A 13,841-nucleotide genomic window follows, 5' to 3' on the forward strand; every position below is an offset into this window, starting at 1 on the left:
ACACACCAAGTTTTGATTATTGAAAAACAAAAACACAAAACAAAACAAACAAACAAACAACAACAACAGTGGATGTTCGGCAAAACGGCAGAAAAATGTACCCAAAACCTGCTCCAGATTTGCTTCGCCTTCTAAACTGTGTCCTTTGTATTCTTTGTTGTGCTCTGTAATCCACACAGAGTTCAACAGTACAAGGAGGCCACACGTCCTGAATAGCCCACGATTGATCAAGGTGCGCAAACAATCCCACAACACGCAAGCTGACTGCTCAGTCAACAGAAGCGTACCCCGGTGCGGTGCCCACGGCCTTCCCTCGGCTCTCGCGGGCTTGTCAACATGCAGCGGATCAGCTGTCAACCGTACACAGCACACTGCACGGACCTCACTGACATTCCTCCACTCCTGAACAAGCACACGTCAACGCCCTAGAAGTCACCGCTGAACTGATAATGGACCCTCCTGGCAACCTCTGCCCGACACTTTTCATTTCTACTATCCGGACTGCTTTCCAGTTTGTTGACTGCAGCCACAGTAACAGATAACGTGCTTCGAGCAGACTGCAGCCAACAGCTCAAATGACTACCGGTTTACAGTTCTGGAAAAGAAACATGTGTCGCGAAATGTGCACTCGATGCAACGCTACTCAAATCGCTCTTGTTACTTTAAAAAAAAAAAAAAAAAAAAAAAAATCATGCATACATATATTTCTTCTTCTTCTATATATTGTTTTACTTATTTTTTAAAATAAAATTTACTATTTAGGAACGTGGGGGGAAAAGGTTGTTTCCTATTTGATCAAAGTTTGCTCTAATAAAACAAACCAACAAAAACAAAACAACAAAAAAAAAAAAACAACAAAAAAAAACCCAACAAAAAAACAACAACCCACAAAACCCATGAAACTTTGGTGCATACCATGTTCTCATCCTCTCCTTTTTTTTTTTTTTCTTAAATACATGAAAATGTATTTTTAACCTATTCGCTGGTTTTAGGGTTGGTAACTGATCCGAAACCATTCCCACCCTGTTGAACTTGAATGAGAATGTTGACACCTTGTCATATTCGGAAAAAAAAGTACTTTTTTTTTTTTATATGAGAATTTTTACGCGTCCAGCCCAATTCTTCACTGAAACGTACTGATCTGTCGAAACCAGATAGAAAGTGTCCCGAATACCGATACTGACTCGGTGTGGGTAGTATGTCAAAAAGGTTAAACGAACTGTGAATCACCTAATGGTGTGTTACACTTCGTTCCTGTCGTTACACTGCACCCTGAAAATCGCTCACAGGACACACACACACACACACACACACATATATATCTTAAAATTTTATATATTCATTTATTTTTTACGACTTCCTACAATATGTGCGAAGTCGCAATGTTTCCGCCAGGAATATGTGACACACACACACACATAATTTTTACACATTAATATATACATTACAGGATTTACACACCCTATAGATCTATCTTTCTGAAGGCACAACAGGTGCATAAACAACCTATCAGCAGAGACAGAACTCCAGCCTGGACGTGATCTTCTGCACACAACGCACAGTCCGCTGCCTCGTGTACCTGCTGACTGCACATGTACTGTTGGTCCCACCAGTCACCCCACAGAGTGCCGACCAGGTACTGTTGTTGCTGCATCAAGCGCCTGCCCCCTGGCTCGTTTACCTGCCTGCCTGCCTGATGACTGAGCCCCACTGCCAGTTAATAATGGTTGGTTAATCCGAGTCCCACCCAAGACGGTGAACATTGACTGCTGGCATTCGCTTCCTATTGTTTACGTGGACTTTCCAGCTCCAGGTTAATGACTGGGGTCGTAATATGACAGAAATCTCTCTCTCTCTCTCTCTCTCTCTCTCTCTCTCTGTGTGTGTGTGTGTGTGTGTGTGTGTGTGTGTGTGTGTGTGTGTGTGTGTGTGTGTGTGTGTGTGTGTGTGTGTGTGTACACCTGTACCTGGTCTCTGTATTCAAGTCACACCACCAAAATCATCACGACTTCCGAACAGATCATTGACATGAATGGCTTTGATAACGACTACACAGACACCAGATCATCACGGCCTGTGTAAATCAAAGTGTTGAGAAGCAGCAGTAAAACCACCCACTACCTACTATTCAAAAACAGGCTTCGTACTACGTGTACATTTATAAATACGACGTGCTTCGCTCAATCAACGCGTGCAGCAAGGCCGATACAATGAGGACACAGCGGCTGTTACACCTGATATAAAACATATTCGTGGACGAACGTGGGATGATGCACGCCGACCGAAATTACACGCGCCCTTGAAAATGCACCTGTACGTCCTCAACATATGTGACCAAACAGATTTCCACACTTCTCCCACACCAGAGTGAAAGTTTTCCACACCAAACACAAAGCCTAACTGGACCCCCCAAAACAAACAACACCAAAAAACAAACAAAAACAAACAACAAAAAACAAAACAAAACAACAACAAAACCCAAAAAACAAACAAAAAACCGCTGTTACACTGCCTACGAAAGATATCAGCAGATACCCTGGAATCAATGTTCAAATTTCACCACATTTTTCCAAAATACTTTTATTTCTATTATTAAGGTTTTTTTCATCTCCTTTTTTTTTCTTTTCTTTTTTTCCATTTCGCAAAACAGAAAACACCATAACACCATTCATCCATCAATCCAGACAACTGTTCTTACATCCATCCACAAATGTTACATGCGAACACACACCCTGAACGCCCCCCCCCCCCCCCCCCCCCCCGCCCCCACCTCCCCTAGTCCCTTCAGCACTAGAAATTATTCTCTCATTTTTCAAAGACTTTCCCGGACTTCCACGACTCTATACTGGAGGAACCCTGGTTCCGGTTGGATCTGGAACGAACAGTATGGCTGAGCCGGTGGTAGGGGGAACGGTGTTTGACCACAACTTTTGTAGGGTCGGAAAATCGGTGAAAATGAACTACACTGGTTGTCTTTACGATAGGACCAGATCCAATGGTTCCCATAACGTCTAAAAAATAAATCTAAACGAAAACAAAGAAAACGTTTACCAAAGAACCACACAGAACTACCCAGGATATCTTCAATCACATGAGGGAGCACATGGGGGCTGACAAGCACCTGATCTAAATCTGCCGTTCCTCGCCTCCACGACCACGTAGGCTACGTTGTCGACACTTGAACACACTATATAATATTATACAGAAAGGCTGCCACCTTTCAGAGAGAAAAGATTACGCACGCACCTGCCGAACAAGAGATTATCGTTATTTGCAAGCTCCGGATGTCGCCTGACCCCGTGGGTGGTTGACATTAATTTCAATTTCTATTAAAAAAAAAAAAAAATCTTTTCGCTTCATCGGAACACATCTACAAGTTTCCCGAGCTCCATGGAAAAATCGTTTGATAAATATGAACTTAAATATTTATCTTTTCCTCCCATTATCGCGTCTCTTCATCAAACACCACAAGCATTGTCTCTTTATCAAACTTTACTCAGTTACGCCGTCAGTCAAAAACAACAAGAGAGGCAAGGCCTTCAAGACTCACTTGTGATACACTTAAAAAAAAAAAATCTAATCGTTAAAATGTGTTCTCTATTTGTTATTATAAAGCTTCGCGTTTATATAAAAATTATTATTATTTTTTAAAAAGTCCTAACCAGATTCGAACCCCGTGTGTTCGGGTGAGAAGATACTGCCTTATCCATTACACTATCGTTGGCTCCTTAACTGACGTTCTAAAATTTAACATTTGAAGATACTTTTTTTAAACAGCGATAAATCAGTTGCGGTATTCGCAGTGAAAACGCTGTTTAAATCATATTATTCTGGTTATCTTGGGCATTCAAAAAATCTTTAAGGGCAATAAAAAATTCTTTTTAATGGCTATCGCCACAATCACACTGCAACATTTAGCCGTTTTCACTAGATCTAGATAAATGTACAAGTTTAGTTACACCCGCCGGGAATGTAGTACGACATGGTGGATTCAATTTCTCTTTTATGTTCATTCTAGTTTTATAGTTTTAAAGTTGATATGAAAATTTAGTATTTTGTTAAACTAATAACATGTAGAGCCAACTACAAGTACTTCGTAAGAAGTGAAAAGGACTTCATTTTGAGAAAAGTCAAGACTGGAAATTTTTTCGTTTCATCGTGATCAGTTCAAGGGTATTAACTCGCATGATTTACAATTTTTAACTGTGAATTCCGACTGATTCTATGGATATTTTTATGGCAGTTTGGGGGATAATCCAGTAAGTGATGAGGCGTTCACAAATCTTTCTCTGAATAAATATTTAACGGTCTCCTTCTCCAACCTTCCATCACATGTTATCGTGTATTGTCCATTGAATATAGGATTGAACGGGCAGGTCAACAACTTGAAACAAAATGGTGTCGTTCGCGTTCGCGAAGAATATGAGCACGCGCTTTGAATGTGTATAAATATGTGTACGAAACTGATTTTTGCCCATGACCTTCAGGGCTCAGCCAACAGATCTGTAAAGTCCACTCGTATTGATTTTAGTATTTTCCGAAAAAGACCACTTGGGCGAATAAACATAGTGAAAGCCCTGTACACTGAGAGTAAAACACACAAGCTTTTTATGTATTGAGCATAATTTCAAAATGTAATGTTTAAGAAGAGAAAGAACAGTTTAAAGCAAATTAAGTCCCCTAGCATTAATTACAGAGTAATTTCCCTTTTTTACTATCTGCACCAAAACATATGCAAAATAAATAAAACTTCCATGCTTAGCAAAAGAAGTTCCTGTTTGAGCAAAAAATGATAATAATGACTGCTCTTGTTGTTGTGTCAGAATATCAGATCAAAGTGCCAAGTTTAGAGAATACAAAAAATATAAATATAACAGTAAATGCAGTTTGCATATAATTAGGCTTCATTTTTTATTTTTTGTGTGCCCATCCCAGAGGTGCAATATTGTTTTAAACAAGATGACTGGAAAGAACTGAATTTTTCCTATTTTTATGCCTAATTTGGTGTCAACTGACAAAGTATTTGCAGAGAAAATGTCAATGTTAAAGTTTACCACGGACACACAGACACACACACACAACCGAACACCGGGTTAAAACATAGACTCACTTTGTTTACACAAGTGAGTCAAAAAAGTTCAAACAAACAAACAAACAACAACCACAAAAACCCCACTTATTCCTACAGTGAAACTGATAAGAAATCAATGTAAGACAGGTGCGACAACCTTGTGGTTATGCAGAATGTGGGGACCTCCATCCGAAGGAACCAGGAGATAGGTGGGTTCCAATCCCGGCAGCACCTGATGAGTCAAAATGTGTGTTGACCAAAAGACTGTATAACGTATAGAGTACAGTGTCTTTGGTAGACTTACGTGTGCCTTCAGTCCCTTTCGTGTGCATGCGCAAGGGGAACATGAAACAAGCACGTTATAACAATGAGGTCCCCAATGCTCCATGCCAGTGTTTGGTGGCTTTCAGAAACACACACCAGTGTCGCCAGTGTTTGGTGGATTTCAGAAACACACACCACCAGTGCACACCCCGCACCCCTACACATGAACTACATCTACCTCAGTGGCAGAGCTGAGACGGAAGAGGCTGCAGTTATTGAACACATGCAGAGACAAACAGCGGTCGTGAAGACCAACCGACCGAACAAATGAGATTTCAGAGGACATGACATTCTGACATTGGTTTTAAGGTACACCCACACGCAACACATTATGATTTTTTTCTCTCTTTCTAATATATATATATATATATATATATATATATATGGCGGGTGCGGGGGTAACAAGGGTGTGGGAATGGCAGTTCATTGACAATCAAGTTGTCAGAAGTGTGCTAACTGCTGTTCGCCCTGTGGTGCTTATCTATGCCCCTTCGAGGTACAGCAACACACATACATTCGCCCAACCACAACAAATAAATTTACATCATAAGATCTGTGGAAAGACAGTGACAATGACGGGGAGAGAGGAGAAAGAGGAGAAGGGGGGATAGAGCCAGAGTCAGAGAGGAGAGAACGTCCGATAGAAGCACACACACACACACACACTCTCCCTCTCTCTCTCCCTCTCGCACACGCACCATGCCTGTGCCTGTTGTTTACTTGTATACATTATAAATGTCCTTTGAAATAGCGCTTCAAAAGCTTTGTGTGTGTGTGTGTGTGTGTGTGTGTGTGTGTGTGTACAGGGCGGAGGACGAATACAAGGGCGATCAATACAATATGTTGTGTCTGACACAATATCAACCATACGCATGCTGTTTACCTGTAACATCAGGTAAAGTCACCGCCACTGATACAGTCAACAGCTTGGGTAAAAAGAGAAATAAAAATTCTTATTCTTTCCTTAAAGGAACACTGCTTTCTACATCCTGCCACACATTTACAACTCTTAAAGAAAAAACAATTCTCGATACAATACTACTCAGCAGTAATGAAACAAACTACCCTGGTTTTTCATCCTAGGCAGTTCCCTTAGAATTCTGAAACTGTACAAACAGAACCATGACTGGCACTGGAGTGTTTTGGCCACCGCAGGTTCCATGCCCACCTCCACAAAAAAATGAACGGCTTTGACACTAGCCCCGCCCACTAAACGCTTTTTGGTCGCACACGAACGATGAAAATGGTGGGGGGCTCACAGCACGGAAACATCCAAAAACGGGTCGTTTCCTATGTTTGTCCTATGAGGCCCCTGGGTCTGTTAGGCCACCCCGTTCACTGGCACATGGATGTGTACAGACACGTCTCTACTGTTTATACTAAAAAAAAGAAACAAAACAAAAACAACCCCCCAAAAACAACTTTCAAGTTTTATTCCCGATCTGCCGCATGCTGATAAACCTGTCATCGCAAATGAAGACGTAATCAGTACACACACACACACACACACACACACACACACATATATATATATATATATCAGCCATCAGGTCACTCTACAGCAAGGTGTGCCGCAAGGAGGAGTCATTTCCCCTACACTTTTCCTCATCTTCATCGACGACATCGCTGAGAAGATCTCCAAGCATGTCTCCAGAGCCCTCCACGCTGATGACTTTGCTGCCTGGAGTGCTGCGGAATACCTCACGTCCGCCAGCCACAGAATGCAGGAAGCACTCAATCACGTGGGAACATGGGCCTCTGCCTGGGGAGTAGACATCAACACCACCAAGACAGTCTCAGCAATCTTCTCGCTGTCACCGATGTCAGAAACCTCCCACCTCAAACTGAACGGAATGCAGTTGAAACAGGATGACACGCCAATGTACCTGGGTGTGAAGCTCGACAAGCGATTGACATGGAACCCCCATCTCAAGGACATCGAGAGACGAGCAACCAGAAAACTGGCCATCCGGAAAAAACTCGCCGGGACCTCTTGGGGTGCCAACAGCAGCATACTGCAGAGGGTGTACACTGGAACTGTCAGGCCAACCCTGGAGTATGGCAGCACTGCCTGGGCCACGGCATCAGCAACCAACACAAGCCGCCTGAGCAAAGTTCAGAACGCAGGGCTACGGCTGATCACTGGCGGGATAAAGACGACTCCAGTTCAGGCGATGGAGAAACACACAGGCCTCCACCCACTCAAAGATAGACGAGAGGAAAAAGTCTTCATCCACAGCGAGAAGCTCCTGCGCATGCCAACTCACCCAATGCACGAAAAACTGAAGCACCCAACAAAGAACAGACTGAAGCGGACCAGCTTCAACCACCTCTCCAAGACCCTGCACCGCCAACATGAAGACCTGCTGCCCTCGTCCCCTGCCGAGATGGAAACACTCCCCGACTTCGAGGAACCGGCCGACCAACTGGAAGGAGTCTCAATCATCACAAAAGTCCCTGGCATCGACCAAAAGGACTGCCAAGCCCCTCCCCTGCTGAAAGCTCTGACATTGGAGATGATTGAGACTCAGTACAACCCCAGCGAATGGACGCACGTCTTCACAGATGGATCCTCGGAGGGAGCGGTGAAGAATGGAGGAGCAGGCATCTTCATCAGGCACACAGATGGAAGACTGACCCCTGGAGCCTTCCCCACAGGAAGAATCTCCTCGAACTACAGAGCGGAGACAGCAGCACTACTCCATGCTGCACAAGGCCTCAGGACGTCAGTCAACCCACCACCAAAGATAGCCTTCTTCACTGACTGCAGATCTCTCCTGCAGGGACTCCAGTCAACCAGAAACGAACAGCAGCTGACAAACATCAAAGCAGCCCTTCATGACCTTTCAAAACGGTCGACTGTCACTGTTCAGTGGGTTCCTTCTCACTGTGGGGTCATGGGGAACGAAAAGGCCGATGCTCTCTCCAAGGCAGGCAGCAAAATGAAGCAGTTCAGCCACCCCGTGACCTACAGAGAGGCCAGGACCATCATCCACAACCGTTACCAGAACCAGTGGATGAGAAGGCTGGGTGCAAACAGTGGTGTCGATCCAATCCACCAGCTCCAGAGACACCAGCAGACTGTCCTCTTCAGACTGAGAACCGGCCACTGCCGACTACTGAGTCACCTTCACCGTATGAAGATCGCCCACACTGATGAGTGTCCATGTGGCACTGGACCCCAGACCCCTGAACACATCCTCCAACACTGCCCAACCCATGAAGCTCTACGGCGTCAAACCTGGCCAGGGGGCACGGAGCTACAGGCGCAGCTTTGGGGAGACCGCCACGACCTGGAGAAGACCGTGGGCTACATCGTGGCGACGGGGGTGACCGTCTGACGCAGCCAAAACATCGAACGCAGAAGAAGAAGAAGAATATATATATATATATATATATATATAGGTGGACCTACCACTTCAACAGCAAGCAGGCTACATGGCATCTACCCTTTCACGCTTCACACTCACCACCACCACCACACGATCACTGCGGACTTCACCTGTCTGAACGAGCAGTCCCGTCAGCAATGTTACTGCGCTGCCTGACGTACCTGCCTACTTCCCGTTGTACTGGGGGCTATGGGTCGATCGGACCGTCGTCTGGAGCCCACAGCAGAATGCGGATTGATTGCCAGCTAAGGGGCAGAACTGCCTCTTGCGCCATTCACCCCAGTCAAGCAGCTCTGTACATAAGCTTATACACCGCACTTGCTCAGCCCAAAAAACACAACGCACTGCAGTTTGGCTTTTCCCCGACTTTCTACCCCAGTCGGGTCTTTTGTGTGTATACATAAAGAAACCCCGTGGCAGCAGCCCAGACTTCACAAGCCGGAAGAAAGGGCTATTATATCTCGACGTGCAGCCAGTTGCACAATCAACGGACCGATGAGGCCAAAGTATTCCAAACTCACAAACGATAAAGGCAGAGTCGTCTCCGATTTCTATGGCTGTCGTTGACATAGTGAGACACTGCTTCAATGCAAATCGTCTTGCAGGAGGCACATAGTCACTTCACTTCATGTTGTTTACGGCCCAGCGGACCACACAGGCCATCTACAGGCCGGAATGATCGAGTGTCTCTAAGAAAAACAACGACTTGAACACACACACACAAATATATATATATATATATATCCGGAGTTGGTCGTAACAAATTTCCTTCTACATCTATGTTCTGGCTACTGTTCGTCAAGAGCGTATACGATATCCTCTGAAATTCATAATTATGCACTGATTTAATTCTCATGACCAATTCCTTTATTAAAAAAAGAAGAAAAAAGAAAAAAAAGAAGAAAAATAAGGCTAACTGCAATCACATTAAAAAAAAAAGTTCATGTCGTGGAAACTCAAATTCTTCCAAGAACACATCCAAAATCGAAAAACTGTACTGCACTTGAGCGATCGAAAATGCGTGTGCGCAACGTGTGTTTGTGTCGTTAGCCATCAAAACAACATTATTTGTTTTGTTTTTGTTTTTCTAACCATATTCCTACTTTATAATATAGATGTCTTGAGTGGGGAGCGGGAGCGGAGAGGGGATGTTAGGGGGTGAGGAAGTGGGGGATGGTGGGAGTGACGGGACAGGGGGATGTGGTGGTGGTGGCGCTCTGTCACGACTTTGTTTGAAGGGTATTTGAACAGGAAACGGCCCTCAACATGTTACTGATGTCGTCACAAGAAAGGAATTTCCCCAGCAATACACCCGAAAACCTTCTTCGGTGAAAAGAACTCAGTTGGCCTCTTGTTTATTAACCTCTCTCACGCCCAGCAAAGTAGAACCATTTGGTTGATTTATTAACACTTATTTGTTTTAGTTAAAAACAATTTATTCCAAGTTCAATAAACGTTCCGCTGCCACAACCCTTACACACGCACCCATACTCTAACCCTCTTTGAATTATTTCACACGCCCACATACATTGCACACGAGCACGCGCACACGCAATGGAGTCTGTTGTGAGTTTATAAAAGTATATGTCAGTGAAGAAACATAGACCGCAAAGGAAGCTCATTACCAGTCTCTCTTCGTCCATTCACTGCGTTCCAACTTCTTCCCTCTCAACTATACGACACAATCAATTAATAAGTAATCGCATCCACGTGCGTTCACACGCACGCGCGCGCGCACGCACTCATGCAAGCTCGCTCACTCACACTGAATGATTTATGTTTTGGCCAGCCATGGCTTCAAGAGAGGACTGCAAATCACGGTGTTTGTGATATGGTTCTGAAATTATATGTAAGAGCCAACGCCTGAGCATTCTATGTCACTATCCAATGTGAAGTGTTCGGAAACAGGAAAATGGATAGAAATTATACCGATGAATGGACGGGATTGAGTTGGATGCAAGAGGAAAAATGTTTATTATATATATATATATATATATGTGTGTGTGTGTGTGTGTGTGTGTGTGTGTGTGTGTGTTTAAAGCGGCAGTGCATACTCATATAATCCCAGTCTCAGCCGTATTTTTACTTTACCTATTCCTTTTCCTTATCTTTCTTCTAAAAATCCATATTGGGATTGTTGAGGAAAGTGTATAACTTGAGATAGAACTAGCTCTAATGTCCAGTTTCCATGTTTTGTATGTGAATCAGGAGAACACTAATTCCCAGAGGTTTTATTTTCCTAGCATTGCGCTTTTACTTTTTTAACGACACGCAATTCAGGGGGAAAAACGAAAGAAAGAAAAAAGAAAATCCGAGTTATCCAAGTAGTGCTTCGAACATCAGTCCGTTCGATTCATAAAACAAAAATCGTGTCTTGTCTTATAACTGCATAACATTTTTTGTGTCAACCACAAAAAGAAAACACAGTTCAGTTAACTATGTACAAATCTGAGATATTTCACACCATCATTATGAACGTGTCGGACACAAACTCACATCTAAATTTGGTACAAGGGATCATTTCATTTTCCGTGAACTCTGCACATTTCATATTCACAAAAACTGTATGTTAAACTATTTTGTGTTTGTCTTTAAGCCCCTTTAAAACGAATCTTTTTCATAACTAATTTTGTATATAATAATAATCTGCCCAAACAGTGATGGTTCAGCACACAACCGGTGACAGTATTTTCTGGAAAGGTTCATCTGTCTCTCCATGCTGACTGCAAAAAAGGGTAGTAGCAGGTTATAGCTCTAAACAAAGTGGTATATTCGCGAACTGAAATATTTCACTCTCCCAATATTTTTTCTTCATAAAAACAACAAAATAATATCGAAAATCCAGATCCTGATGCTTTGTTAGAAAATTAACTTCCAGGTGACATCTTGAGCCTTTAATTCAAAGACCTTACGATTGGTGGTTCCACCGACAATGTCAACAGGACGACATCTGCCATGAGAACTGATTCAACATAGCATGACAATACCCACTTTGCATTAAGGTGCCTATTTATGAGTGTGTTTGTATATGCTCGCGCGCGCGCGCGTGAATGCGTGCGTGTGCAACTCTTACCATTCAATGCCAAAGAAGGCGAGATGAAATCAACTGCGGCAGTAACAGCACCAGATCAACAACAGCAATAAAAAGAACTGGTTGCCTTCACTCCTCCATTAAATTTTGTTTCCGTCAATTTTCACGGCTGGCTGATGTCGAACAAGTACAAAACGTCTCCACTGGTGTACAGACACCCAGCAGAGAGACACGAAGGAAGGCTGCCGTCACCTGGGGACCCACAACTGCACAAAGAAACTGAATGCAATTGACGTATCTAACTGTGTGAATGGGAATCTGGAGAGAGGGAGATGGTGGGAGAGGAAACAAGGAAAAGAAAACGCCCTCTTGTCAATAACATTGTCCGCGCGCGCGTGCTCTAACAGTGTGTGTGTGGTGTGTGTGTGTGTGTGTGTGTGTATCTCTACCAAAGAAACGGGCAGTGGATAAAAACACAACGTGAAAGTTGGCACAAATTATTTTTTAAAAACAGCAATACCCCCCACCCTCCCCCCAAAAAACAACGATATCACACATACACGAATCAAACGCAAGCGATTGAAACAGGTCCTGTATATGTCACGACTCTCCTCACATCAGGCCCCCTGCGGGAATGGTAGGAAGGAGTGAAGTGGATGAGACGGGGGGAGATGGTAGGCAATGAAGGGGCAGAGTGGGGGTTGGGGTGAGGGGGGTATCAAGCATGACGTCGGTCACCAAACTAGTTTTACGGCTTGGATGTCACAGCTTACAAACACCTCAGTTCCGGATTGGGTCGTTTGATTTTTGTTTTTTGCTTCCTTTGTTTTCTTTCTGGCCCAAACAGATAAACATGTATTTGCATTTTCTGTTGCCGCGTCAATTCTTGCCTCGCCAGTTTCTGCTCGCGGAACTGCAGTTTTACATATATGGTAGCTGCCAACAGCACTCTCAAAATCTTACCTTTTTTCTTCTGTTATAATATATAGGCCTACAGCTTATAACACGCACTCACCCACCTACCTCCAACCAAAACAGGGAGACAAATGCAGCTCCAAATACTAAACTTGCAAACAGAACAAACTGTTTATTCTTTCCTACTGCAACTGAAGTAAGAACTGTCAAATCAACGCAAACGATACCGACAAAATACGGTTTCACCAGCAAGCAGATAAATGTACACCTTGTGTCAAACGTGCTAACGTTTTAATTTCACACACACACACACACACACACACACACACACACAAAAAAGTTATATTCCCCTGAATATAGACCTGCTCTTAACAAAATCAAACGTTAATTACCATCACACGGCAAACTGGCTTGGTACGGAATCAGAGCAAACGCTGTGTGGAAATGAATAAACAATGGGGAAGGGAGGGCAGCGGTTGAGGTATGTGGCCCCTGATCGTCTGATCAGACTGACAAGAGCCAAAAATACACAAACCACAAACCAGTTACATGGACTATCGCAGCGTGCATATTGCAGCGATCACGAACTGAAGTCCACGCGCATCGGATGTCTTTATTTGTAAGTCGCCATGGTGACGACCCAGCAGCTCAAATATGTAGGGCTTGCTCCTGCTGTGTTACCAACGTGTACAAATTCACCTACAAGCTGACGCGCTACAGTATTCCAAATCATCTATGGGCCGCTGTGCATTATTTTTATGCGGCCAACACGTGTGTGCACATCGTAGATATTTAAGTACATGCGTGCATACAAATATGCATCAACTGCTCACATACGACAGAAGTACGGGTTAACAGCTATATAACAAATGAAACAAACTTAACAAACGGCTTTCTCCCAAGGATGACACTGAAATGGCTCCCCGGTTGATATCTTTGATGGGTCTATTCAATTCATTGCAAAATCGCGCACAATACAAGACATGAATGTGACATGTCGGGTTATTATCAACAAAACCACTTTTGCAATACCGCGAAATCATACAAGGCTTTATGTGACGAATAAAATGAAAATCCCCCCCAGGAAGTAGTCAAGGCCTATCCTCTC

The 13,841-nt window shown here is 43.6% G+C and overlaps 1 protein-coding gene across 9 annotated transcripts in view; it reads right to left on the reverse strand.

The window, feature by feature from the left end:
* LOC143292768 (trafficking kinesin-binding protein 1-like) overlaps window positions 1-13,841 on the reverse strand; it is an 82,628-nt gene that overhangs the window by 58,150 nt on the left and 10,637 nt on the right. For 2 of the 9 annotated variants that reach the window (XM_076603322.1, XM_076603323.1), the window contains exon 1: window positions 11,861-12,071. The exons of 2 other annotated variants lie outside the window; for them this stretch is intronic. The gene's annotated coding sequence lies outside the window, so the exon portion shown is untranslated. Of the gene's footprint in view, window positions 1-101; window positions 283-8,897; window positions 9,130-11,860; window positions 12,072-13,841 lie in introns of those variants that run through there. 5 more of the 9 variants (XM_076603327.1, XM_076603326.1, XM_076603320.1 and 2 more) reach the window with 3 other exon arrangements.

This window comes from Babylonia areolata, chromosome 18 (genome assembly GCF_041734735.1).
Source record: "Babylonia areolata isolate BAREFJ2019XMU chromosome 18, ASM4173473v1, whole genome shotgun sequence".
Classification (NCBI taxonomy): Eukaryota; Metazoa; Mollusca; class Gastropoda; order Neogastropoda; family Buccinidae; genus Babylonia; species Babylonia areolata.